Source organism: Symphodus melops (genome assembly GCF_947650265.1).
Source record: "Symphodus melops genome assembly, chromosome: 22".
In the NCBI taxonomy this organism is placed as follows: Eukaryota; Metazoa; Chordata; class Actinopteri; order Labriformes; family Labridae; genus Symphodus; species Symphodus melops.
Window position 1 is genome coordinate 19,597,536 of NC_136712.1, and position 12,668 is coordinate 19,610,203.

Below are 12,668 nucleotides of genomic sequence, written 5' to 3' on the forward strand. Positions count from 1 at the left end.
CCGTCCTCACACTGGTCCGTCCTCACACTGGTCCGTCCTCACACTGGTCTGTCTTCACACTGGTCCGTCTTCACATTGGTCCGTCCTCACACTAGTCCGTCTTCACACTGGTCCGTCCTCACACTGGTCCGTCCTCACACTGGTCCGTCTTCACACTAGTCCGTCCTCACACTGGTCCGTCCTCACACTGGTCTGTCTTCACACTGGTCCGTCTTCACATTGGTCCGTCCTCACACTGGTCCGTCCTCACACTGGTCTGTCTTCACACTGGTCCGTCCTCACACTGGTCCGTCCTCACACTAGTCCGTCTTCACACTGGTCCGTCCTCACACTGGTCCGTCCTCACACTTTGATCAGACTAACATGGTGCTGCTGGTGAAGGAGGCGGGCTCTGGAATGTTTGCTCAGATTAGTAATAAACCTGTCAATCACTCTGAGAGGAAGCAAACACACTCCAACATCTTTCGTTTTCACACTTATCTTCAGAGAGAGGAAACGGTCTGACACAGAGGCTGCAGCTCAAAGTGTTTTTGACAGGCAGACAAACGAGGAAAGAAATCACCTTGTGGACTTTCTGCCTGGTTGTTACATGAGCTCAGAACTCTTCCTGAAGCTTTGATTAAAAGTTTGAAGCTTTCACTGGAGGTGCTCCTCTACATGCAGAGGGCTGGAGTCACCTGACCTGCAGCTCCACCATCTCTTTGTGTCTATTTCTGCAGGAAGCAGAGCAAGGGTGTCTGTTACATGACACATCTGGCCTTTTCTGAGCGTCTGTTCCAAAAGTCAGAACTGAACTGGGGAAACAGCTCCTTTAACTTCAAACAAAGAGCTGAAACTTTAAGAGCTCCTCTGATTGGACGCTTGTAAGAGGAGGTTAGAGGACCTGTAGGTGGACACATCTGGCTGCAGATGGTGTCTGTTTGTGTCTTTCAAAGCCTTTTCATGGATGCTTGTATGTTTGGCAGCTCGTTGTTTGAGTGAAACCTGCTGCCTGTCTCTAATCTCAGTGAGTTATCTTTGCTAGTTAAATAAAGTTTAAAGGTCACATTAATACAAAATTAAAGGTCAGGTCAAAGGTCAGGCCCATCTTAAAGATTGCAGAACACCAGTGAGACTAAGACCATCAAAAACCTAAAACCTGGACCGGGAAGGCTGTGACAGAAGTGAATCACATACTGGAGGACTGTTTGGACTGAGGACAGGTTGGACACTACCGACACTCGGTCGATTATTGGAGATTATTGGAGGGATGAATCTAAATCACCCCGTGTGGCTTCAGCTGTTAACAGGAACTCAGCTTGTTACACAAACACAGCGCCCCCACTGTTCAGGCTGCTCACTGCTTCTTTAAGAGCGTCCAGTCTTTGTCGACAATCAGCACGACTACGACTGTGATCATAGCACACACACACACACACACACACATGTACAAACACACACACACACACACACACACACACATGCACACACACATACACACGTACAAACACACACACACACACACACGCTGGCTGACCCCCTGGGTCCACTGTGTAGGTGTGCAGCTGAAACTCTATTTATGGAGTCTGTCCAAAGAAGCTCTCATTCAGCCACACACACACACACACACCGCTCTCAGACAAACACACACACACGCACACACACACCGCTCTCAGACAAACACACACGCACCATCTACAGTAAATATCACAGGAGGTCGGACTGTGGAGCTGCAGTTTTATCTCCAGGGGAAGAAGAAGTTGTGTTTGTTTGTGACAGTGTGTGTGTGTAGGTGTGTGCGTGTGTGTAGGTGTGTGTGTGTGTGTGTGTGTGTCTGTGTTGTTTGACAGACAGTGTGTTACCATGCTGTGGGTTGTCTCAGACAGGATTAGTCATGTTATTGTTTCTGCCTTTGGACTCACACACACACACACACACACACACACACACACACACACACACACACACACACACACACACACACACACACACACACACACACACACACACACACACACACACACACACACACACACACACACACACACACACACACACACACACACACACACACACACACACACACACACACACACACACACACACACACACGCGTTGCTCTGCGATGAGAGCTGGTGTGTGTGTGTGTGTGTGTGTGAGGTTTATTGATGTGGTGAGCTAAAGAAAAAGAAAGATGTTCACCTTGAACACCCTTCACACCTCATGATTTCAGAAGGTGCAGAATATTCTCCTCCTGCAAAACACTCCATATATATTTCATGAACATTTTCTCCATCTACTAAAATATGAAACCATCAAAACCTGCTGTTCACTTTACATGTTTAACTGGTTTCAGTGGATGCACGTCAATCAATTCATGCTGACACATCCTGTGTTGAAGCTTCTCTGACAACAACTGGTGAACTGACCTGCTTCAGATAGAAGTGATTGTACCCGAGCTAAAAAGCCTCTGCATGTTTCTAATAAGCTCCAGCAGCAGAAAGCTGCTCAAACTAGGATCAATGTTGGAGATGAAACATGGAGAGAGGTTAGAACGCAGAAAGCTTTACAGACCCATGCAGAGCTGGCTAAACACTGAAGCTACAGTGTCCACCACATGCAGAGCTGGCTAAACACTGAAGCTACAGTGTCCACCACATGCAGAGCTGGCTAAACACTGAAGCTACAGTGTCCACCACATGCAGAGCTGGCTAAACACTGAAGCTACAGTGTCCACCACATGCTGAGCTGGCTAAACACTGAAGCTACAGTGTCCACCACATGCAGAGCTGGCTAAACACTGAAGCTACAGTGAGAGAGGTTAGAACGCAGAAAGCTTTACAGACCCATGCAGAGCTGGCTAAACACTGAAGCTACAGTGTCCACCACATGCAGAGCTGGCTAAACACTGAAGCTACAGTGTTCACCACATGCAGAGCTGGCTAACACTGAAGCTACAGTGGCCACCACATGCAGAGTTGGCTAAACACTGAAGCTACAGTGTCCACCACATGCAGAGCTGGATAAACACTGAAGCTACAGTGTCCACCACATGCAGAGCTGGCTAAACACCGAAGCTACAGTGTCCACCACATGCAGAGCTGGCTAAACACTGAAGCTACAGTGAGAGAGGTTAGAACGCAGAAAGCTTTACAGACCCATGCAGAGCTGGCTAAACACTGAAGCTACAGTGTCCACCACATGCAGAGCTGGCTAAACACTGAAGCTACAGTGTCCACCACATGCAGAGCTGGCTAAACACTGAAGCTACAGTGGCCACCACATGCAGAGCTGGCTAACACTGAAGCTACAGTGGCCACCACATGCAGAGTTGGCTAAACACTGAAGCTACAGTGTCCACCACATGCAGAGCTGGATAAACACTGAAGCTACAGTGTCCACCACATGCAGAGCTGGCTAAACACCGAAGCTACAGTGTCCACCACATGCAGAGCTGGCTAACACTCAAGCTACAGTGTCCACCACATGCAGAGCTGGCTAAACACTGAAGCTACAGTGTCTCTACATGCAGAGCTGGCTAAACACTGAAGCTACAGTGTCCACCACATGCAGAGCTGGCTAAACACTGAAGCTACAGTGTCTCTACATGCAGAGCTGGCTAAACACCGAAGCTACAGTGTCTCAACATGCAGAGCTGGCTAAACACTGAAGCTACAGTGTCCACCACACGTTGACCTGTGTGAGAGGAGGGGGCGGGGCCAGACAGCTCTCTGTGATGATTAGAGTTTAGACTGCTGTACACATTTTAACACTAGGGTTAAATATTATATATATATATATAAACATTGCGCCTTTAATTAAGAAATGACTGAATATTCTATCATGACTTTTGAAGTTTTTAAATGTGTTTGCCCATACGATTTCACACACACACACACACACACACACACACACACACACACACACACACACACACACACACACACACACACACACACACACACACACACACACACACACACACACACACACACACACACACACACTCTTGGAAATCCAAGGACGAAGCTGACGGCGTTTATTCAATTAGCACAGACTGACTCACACTGGGAAAGAAACTGGTCTCCATGGTGACACATCTCAGCTCCACTCACCTCCCTCATCCAGGACACACACACACACACACACACACACACACACACACACACACACACAATAAAGGATGTATTCCATTGAAAGCTGACACACTTTCTCTGCAGACAAACAATAAACCGGTGAGATAAACTCCATCCATCCTACTTTAGAGTCGTCAGAGATTCGTCCTGATTCTCTTCTTCTTCTCTGCAGATTCTCTCACACAGCTCCATGAACATCTGGCCGTATATTTATGACTCTCAGAGTGTGTGTGTGTGTGTGTGTGTGTGTGTGTGTCCTGTTTGTATCGATGTGCGTCCGTCATCAGAGCAGCAGGTTCTCGGCAGCAGCTGGGTCTCACGTTGGCTCCACATCAGTGGCTGTGTGAGGTCACTGTGCTGGCCCGTGATGCTGCGTGTGGAGCTAACACACAGAGCTGAGGCTGCAGCTGGACGAGGACGCTCTGACAACAACTGGAGGAGAATCTGGCAGGGACTAAAAACACACAGAGGGACGAACCCCGCTGTGCGGAGCCTCTCTTCCCTCCTGAACCCTTTCAAGGGTCAGAGTTCAGTCGTGTTCGCTCCTCGCCTGCAGCGTTTAATCCATGCTCCGGTCTGCCGACTGGATGCTTTTTATTAGCGTGTTGTTTTTCTTTCTGTTCTAGAAAACTTTTAGCTTTTCAGGTTTTATAGCGTCCAAGGTGGCCACACGTGGCGTCCTGGTGGAGCTGCTGCAGAAGGAGTTCTCTGAGGTCTTCTGGTATGTAGACACTCACAGAATTCTCCACAGGGAACTCTCCGTCATCCCGATGGTCTCATATAGATTTTGGATTTGTTGCTGAGCTTTCCAGATCTCTCTCTGGTTCCCAGTCTGAGTCCCTCCAGACTCCAGGTGCTGTGAGGCTCTGTGATCAGCTCATCGCACGCCATGACCAGCGTAACAAACGCTAAGATGGCGGAGTCTGACCTCGCCATACGTGAGGACTCCTGGTTAGAATCTTTCTCTCTGAGATTAAAATCCTTCCTGACATAATAATGAATCTTTGAAACCAGTTCCTATGGTGACACTTTGTTCTTCCCAAAGATCCTTCAGCTTCCCCTTTAATCTCTACAGACTTGTCGACACCATGAGATCTTGTAATCTGCTTTAATTCTAAAATAATGGGCAGCTCAGGCCTCGGTGTGTCCGCCTGTTAGCTTAATGAAACGTGCTTTAATAAAGATCGAACAGGACGCTTTTAAAGCGATTAACCTTTGAAGAGTTGATGTCTCTGACCTTTTGTGGAGCATCGAATCAGGTAAAACATAAAACTAAACAACACTCGATGGACATTTAAGTCTCCATCAACATCAGTCCCAAACTAATGGCTCCATTTTTAATCAGCCATCTTTAAAGGTAGAGCTGAGAGTTTTTAACACCTGCGAGTCTGTCCTCCTGACAGCTGCAGCGGGAGTCTGAATCTGTATTGTTTTTATAAATAAGTATGACTAAAGCAGCAGATGGTTCATTAAGTGAAGACGTTAGCTTAAATTAGACACGAGGTCGTTACCTGAGAACAAATTAAGTGGAGGCATTAAAGAGCTGCTGTCTCTGAAGTCTGAGGAGTCTGTGCACGAGTGCAGCTGTTCTCAGATCTGTTTCCTCTGCAGCTTCAAACAGTCTGAGGAAGAGTTCCTCCTCTGATCGGTCCTCACAGCGTCCTCATTTATTGTCCACTGTCCTCTTTGTTTCTCTTCGAGAGCTTTCTGATCTGTGCAGACGGCTTCATGATGTTTCACACGAGTCGATCACAGAGGAGGTTCAATAATCCTCAGTCTCTGTTAATAGATCCGCCTCCCTCTGCGCTCTGAGAGCTCTGCGGAGTGAACGGCCGCCACGCCGCCGAGACTCTGAACACGTGAGGTACCTCACACGCCGTGTGGGAGTCGACGTACGAGAGCGACGATGACACACATCGCACACCTATCTGGTGGAAGTTCTGGGTTAGTGTTCGTTAAGTTTCCTCGCTCCTGATTGGTCAGCAGAGCTGTCAATCATGGTGTTACATCCTGTCTTTCTCCCTCCTTAATGAGAAACTGTCCTTTATGAAATGTAAAACATGATTCATCAGACTGTTTGAGTTCAGTTAAAATCAGAACATCAACAACGTGCAACACGACACCGCAGGTGGAGTTCTTCTGAGCGCGCTCAGTAGCTCCGTGTTAGAAACATGATGTAACTCTTACAAACAGCTTCAGGCCCCCCGAGACTCTCTACAGAGCGCCAGCCTGATGTTTGTTCATTAGATTTTTATAGTCGTCTTCTAAGTGTTATTGTGCGAGTGTGAGCGCTGAGAGAGAGAGAGAGAGACGCGGGCGAGCGGGGAGGAGGAAGGTCACATTTGATTAGGACGCCCTGGTTGTGTTTGTGAACGCAGCCCACTCAGCTCTGCAGGATGTTTTCATGAAGCAGATGCACTTTGAGCTCAGGCTGGTTTTATTCTCATCAGCACGGAGCATCGCAGCGATTACACCAAATGAACAGCGGTGAAATGGAGTTCTGCTGCCTGGAGGGCAGAAACATCTGCCCCAAAGTCACAAACAGGAGAGACGATTTCAACCAATCAGAACGGAGAGCAATGAAAAACATTTAAAAGAAAACCTTCGAATGGAGAGAATAAATAATAACCATGTTACCTCCTGATGCTTTAATACAATCACACATTCCAACAGCAGGGGGCGCTCGAGCTCACATTAACAAAAGATGACGTTTGAGGCTGGCGGGGAATCATGGGAGTGATTCTTGTTCTTTGAATGAACTGGATGTTTTCACGACTCTGACTCACTGTCAGGAGGCGTGGCGAGGTGTGGTGTGGTAAGGTGTGACGAGGCGTGATGAGGCGAGGCGTGGCGACGCATGGCGAGGTGTGACAACGCATGGCGAGGCTTAGTGAGGCGTGACGAAGCGTGGCAAGGCGTGGCGAGGCAAGGCGTGGCGAGGTGAGGCGTGGCGTGGCATTGCGTGGCGTTGCGTGGCGTGGCGAGGTGAGGTGAGGTGAGGTGAGGCGTGGCGTGGCATTGCGTGGCGTTGCGTTGCGTGGCGTGGCGAGGTGAGGTGAGGCGTGGCGTTGCGTGGCAAGGTGAGGCGTGGCGTTGCGTGGTGTGGTGAAGTGAGGCGTGACGTGGCAAGGTGAGGCGTGGCGATGCGTGGTGAAGTGAGGCGTGGCGTGGCAAGGTGAGGCGTGGCGTTGCGTGGCGTGGTGAAGTGAGGCGTGACGTGGCAAGGTGAGGCGTGGCGTTGCGTGGCGTGGCGAGGTGAGGCGTTGCGTGGCGTGGCGAGGTGAGGCGTGGCGTTGCGTGGCGTGGCGAGGTGAGGCGTGGCGTTGCGTGGCGTGGCGAGGTGAGGCGTGGCGTTGCGTGGCAAGGTGAGGTGAGGCGTGGCGTGGCGTGGCGTTGCGTGGCGAGGTGAGGTGAGGCGTGGCGTGGCGTTGCGTGGTGTGGTGAGGTGAGGCGTGGCGTTGCGAGGTGAGGTGAGGCGTGGCGTTGCGAGGTGAGGTGAGGTGAGGCGTGGCGTTGCGTGGCGAGGTGAGGTGAGGCGTGGCGTGGCGTTGCGTGGCGTGGTGAGGTGAGGCGTGGCGTGGCGTGGCAAGGTGAGGCGTGGCTGCAGAGGACAGCGGCTCTCTTCAGACCGTCTCATACAGCTGATGGACAGACGGTAGATTCGGTCACTCGCTGGATGTTTCTCAGTCTTCAGTCAAAACAGAAATCTGGAACATTAAAGAAGCTGAACTGCAGCTTGAACTTAAACAAAGTGTTGGAGGGTCAGCGGCCTCAGCAGGCCGCCTCCTCCTGCAGCTGTTTCACCTTTTGGAGTGGAGGAGAAGGAAAATCTATTTCTCTGAGCCAAAGTCTTTTATAATGTCAAATAAAAACAGACTTCTGCTCGGAGGTAAACTTCTCTCTTTGTCGGCTTTGAACACTGACTTGAATTTTAACCTCTCGTCTCTGCTGAATCACTGCGCCTGTTGTTCTTTCTCTCTGCAAACACCGAGGTCAGCTGGAGGGATTTGTGCCTGTGCTATAAAAACGTACATGATGCTCGGTGCCCCGCGTGTTAAAGGACTTTCTTCTTCTGCACTCTGTGAACATATTGAGCGGCTAACAGGAGCAGACACGCTGTGGACCGTTCTGTGTTTTTATTTCTGCTACGCGGCTGAGCACTCACACACCAGCTGACCTTTACTCAGGCCGGGGTCGAGTGTTTGCACTCTGCCAAACATCAGCCAGACGAGTGCAGGAGGTTAGAGCACGACAGTGTGAAGCTCATGTAGTCCCTGACCTTTAACCTCTGGGTCCAGCTTCTGCTGTTTCAGCCTTAAGTTACATCAGACTGGTCCTGTGTCTCTGTGATCTTTAACTAACATCCTGCTTTTATCCTGGGTCTCCGGTCCCTGGGTCTCCGGACCCTGGTCCCTGGGTCTCCGGACCCTGGTCCCTGGGTCTCCGGTCCCTGGGTCTCCGGTCCCTGGGTCTCCGGACCCTGGTCCCTGGGTCTCCGGTCCCTGGGTCTCCGGTCCCTGGGTCTCCGGACCCTGGTCCCTGGGTCTCCGGTCCCTGGGTCTCCAGTCCCTGGGTCTCCGGACCCTGGGTCTCCGGACCCTGGTCCCTGGGTCTCCGGTCCCAGGTCTCCGGTCCCAGGTCTCCGGTCCCTGGGTCTCCATTCCCTGGGTTTCTGGTCCCCGGGAATCTGGTCCCTGGGTCTCCTGTCTCCGGTCCCTGGGTCTCTGGTCCCTGGGTCTCCGGTCTCTGATCCCTGGGTCTCCGGTCCCTGGGTCTCTGGTCCCTGGGTCTCTGGATCCTGGTCCCTGGGTCTCCGGTCCCTGGGTCTCTGGATCCTGGTCCCTGGGTCTCTGGATCCTGGTCCCTGGGTCTCCGGTCCCTGGGTCTCTGGATCCTGGTCCCTGGGTCTCCGGTCCCAGGTCTCCGGTCCCTGGGTCTCCGGTTCCTGGGTCCCTGGTTTGTTTCTCTGCCTTTGGTCAGTGATGTAAATATTTGAGGTCATGTGAGAAGGTCACATGGTCTAAACGTCGCCTGTAGTTTTATTCACATTTTGAAACATTTCATGATTTTAACTCTGATGAAAACGTGGATCTTACCAGAGGCGCGGCTCGGGGCCCCGTACCATCAGGGGCCCCGGACCATCAGGGGCCCCAGCTGACAGCTCTCACTCTCCAGTGTTTCATGATTGATGTGAAAACCAAAGCGACAGGACACCTACAGAGTCCAGACGGGCCAGCGTACCCGGGTACATGCAGACCCAGGTCCTCCTGCCTCGGCTCACCTGCACACGGTCACGGAGGTGAGCGACCCGTTAAAGCCACCAGGAAACACGCACGCGTCTGAGCATGCTCAGTGGGAGCCAAGGAATGCACCCGCGTGCAGAGAGGACGTGAGACGGTTTGAGGGACAGATCTAATCAAATGTGAAGTTTAAAAAAACAAATGTTCAGACACGCTTCATGGACTGAAGGACGGATTTATATTCAGGATGTGACCTCGACGAAAACACTGAAGAACCGCGTGAAGAGCGAAGACACGCCTCGTTAACGCCACGCTTTGAGAAAGACACCAGGACGCAGCCGCACCTCCGTCTCCAAGAACAAGTCTAAATATATTCCATGAGTATAAACAGCCCTGTAGATACAGGTGTATTGTTCAGGTGGTGAACAGGAAGCTGATGCTGACGGGAGTTTCCTCTGGAGGGCGTCAGGGCGCCTCCTGAGAGCGAGGGGGAGGAGCCTGAGTAGAGCTAGGCGACTAGCTTAGCCTGCTGCAGCCGCGACCTGACTCCAGATCAGCAGAAGATAACGGACAGAAGAGTCACCTCCCAAAGATCACTCCTCTCCCTCGCCGTGTGTTAGCGCCGCTCGTGTTTGACTCCTGATGAGAATGTCGGACTCACACCACTAACTGTCTGATGATCGTTAGTCGTGCACGCTCGCCATCAACTCAAATGTTTAAATGTCACCGCTGTCTCAACTCATCCATTATTTATCCTGTTTTTTTCACATCATCATTAAGTTTCTCACAGAACGATAAATGTATCTAATTATGTTTGGCATTAAGTAGATGTGATGTTACAGCCGCGCTCGTCTTAATTAGAACAAGCAGAGATTTATGATCCTCACGAGAGCAGCTCTCCTGAGGTCTGCAGGTACCACAGTCTGTAGCTGTTTATCCATCATAACGTCTAAACACTAAAGTTCATGTTTTGATGACTCAGCAGTTTTGATTGGATGAAGGATCAGAGTTATTCACAATAAGGCGTGTAGCTGAGCTGATTGACAGGTGGGCGCCGTGTAACGGTTTGTCAGGAGGTTTAAAACCCGCCTCAGCTCTCAGCCTGTCGTTAGCTTGACTCAGAGTTAGCCTGAGACAGCATTTCCAGCACGGAGACCGCCATCCATGGGACTCCAGCGCCCCCTGCAGGGACGCACGGGGGACTCCAGCGCCCCCTGCAGGGACGCACGGGGGACTCCAGCGCCCCCTGCAGGGACGCACGGGGGACTCCAGCGCCCCCTGCAGGGACGCACGGGGGACTCCAGCGCCCCCTGCAGGGACACACGGGGGACTCCAGCGCCCCCTGCAGGGACACACGGGGGACTCCAGCTTGTTCAGACAACATGGATCTAAAAAAAACAACTCCAAAGTCTACAGTATACATGCCAGACCAGCAGGGGGCGATGTGACTTTAAAGACAACTCGCACACTCGTCCTTCAACAGAGCGGCGTAAACATACAGAAATGATTCATGTTTTTTCTTGTATTTTACAAATTAACCAAACTCTGAAAAGCTTCAACACACAAAGCACTAAAGTGTATCTTTTAGTTACCACCTTTTCTTTAGCATTGAAGAAAAGCCAACTTTAGTTCATCTTATGTTTTATATATGTCAAGTTGAACCAAAGGCACGACTCAAAAACACAAAGTCAAAGTCTGTTTTCTTACCCAGCAGAGGTCGAATCAAAACTCCTGCACCTGCCACAAGGAAGCAGACAAACAGGGAGAGAGGGAGACTCAAGAGGAGACAGGTGAAACACATCAGGTAATCACAGGAGGGAGGGCAGGAAGCAACACAGGTTGAGTATCAAAATAAAACAGGAAACACCAGACATAAAACATGAGAATATCTAAAACAGGATCCAAACAACCAGCTGGAGACGTTCAATCATAAAATACAATAATCTGATTTAATGATTTCATTGAACGCACAAGTTCTTAGAAAATGACAAACTTTCCCCTGTTCTCTGATTTAGATGCATAAACATTCTCCTTATTTTCAGCCTGAATTTTCATGTTAAAGGAGCAACATGTAGCTCCGCCCCTAGTGTTTAAAATGAGTACTGCAGTCTAAACTGTAATCATCACAGAGAGCTGTCTCCCCCCCTCCTCTCACACAGGTCAGCATGTGGTGGACACTGTAGCTTCAGTGTTTAGCCAGCTCTGCATGTGGTGGACACTGTAGCTTCAGTGTTTAGCCAGCTCTGCATGTGGTGGACACTGTAGCTTCAGTGTTTAGCCAGCTCTGCATGTGGTGGACACTGTAGCTTCAGTGTTTAGCCAGCTCTGCATGTGGTGGACATTGTAGCTTCAGTGTTTAGCCAGCTCTGCATGTGGTGGACACTGTAGCTTCAGTGTTTAGCCAGCTCTGCATGTGGTGGACACAGTAGCTTCAGTGTTTAGCCAGCTCTGCACGTGGTGGACACTGTAGCTTCAGTGTTTAGCCAGCTCTGCACGTGGTGGACACTGTAGCTTCAGTGTTTAGCCAGCTCTGCATGTGGTGGACACTGTAGCTTCAGTGTTTAGCCAGCTCTGCATGTGGTGGACACTGTAGCTTCAGTGTTTAGCCAGCTCTGCATGTAGAGACACTGTAGCTTCAGTGTTTAGCCAGCTCTGCATGTGGTGGACATTGTAGCTTCAGTGTTTAGCCAGCTCTGCATGTGGTGGACACTGTAGCTTCAGTGTTTAGCCAGCTCTGCATGTGGTGGACACTGTAGCTTCAGTGTTTAGCCAGCTCTGCATGTGGTGGACACTGTAGCTTCAGTGTTTAGCCAGCTCTGCACGTGGTGGACACTGTAGCTTCAGTGTTTAGCCAGCTCTGCATGTGGTGGACACTGTAGCTTCAGTGTTTAGCCAGCTCTGCATGTGGTGGACACTGTAGCTTCAGTGTTTAGCCAGCTCTGCATGTGGTGGACATTGTAACTTCAGTGTTTAGCCAGCTCTGCATGTGGTGGACATTGTAGCTTCAGTGTTTAGCCAGCTCTGCATGTGGTGGACATTGTAACTTCAGTGTTTAGCCAGCTCTGCATGTGGTGGACATTGTAGCTTCAGTGTTTAGCCAGCTCTGCATGTGGTGGACACTGTAGCTTCAGTGTTTAGCCAGCTCTGCATGTGGTGGACACTGTAGCTTCAGTGTTTAGCCAGCTCTGCATGGGTCTGTAAAGCTTTCTGCGTTCTAACCTCTCTCCATGTTTCATCTCCAACATTGATCCTAGTTTGAGCAGCTTTCTGCTGCTGGAGCTTATTAGAAACATGCAGAGGCTTTTTAGCTCGG

General features: G+C 50.5%; 1 long non-coding RNA gene across 1 annotated transcript in view; it reads right to left on the reverse strand.

Annotated features, from left to right (window-relative positions):
• The window catches only part of LOC306818263, a 20,980-nt gene extending 9,853 nt beyond the window's left edge, over nt 1-11,127 (reverse strand). Inside the window, exon 1 of the long non-coding RNA XR_013778153.1 lies at nt 11,063-11,127. This is a non-coding gene — a long non-coding RNA (uncharacterized lncRNA). The remainder of the gene's footprint in view (nt 1-11,062) is intronic.
• Nucleotides 11,128-12,668: the final 1,541 nt, after the last annotated feature.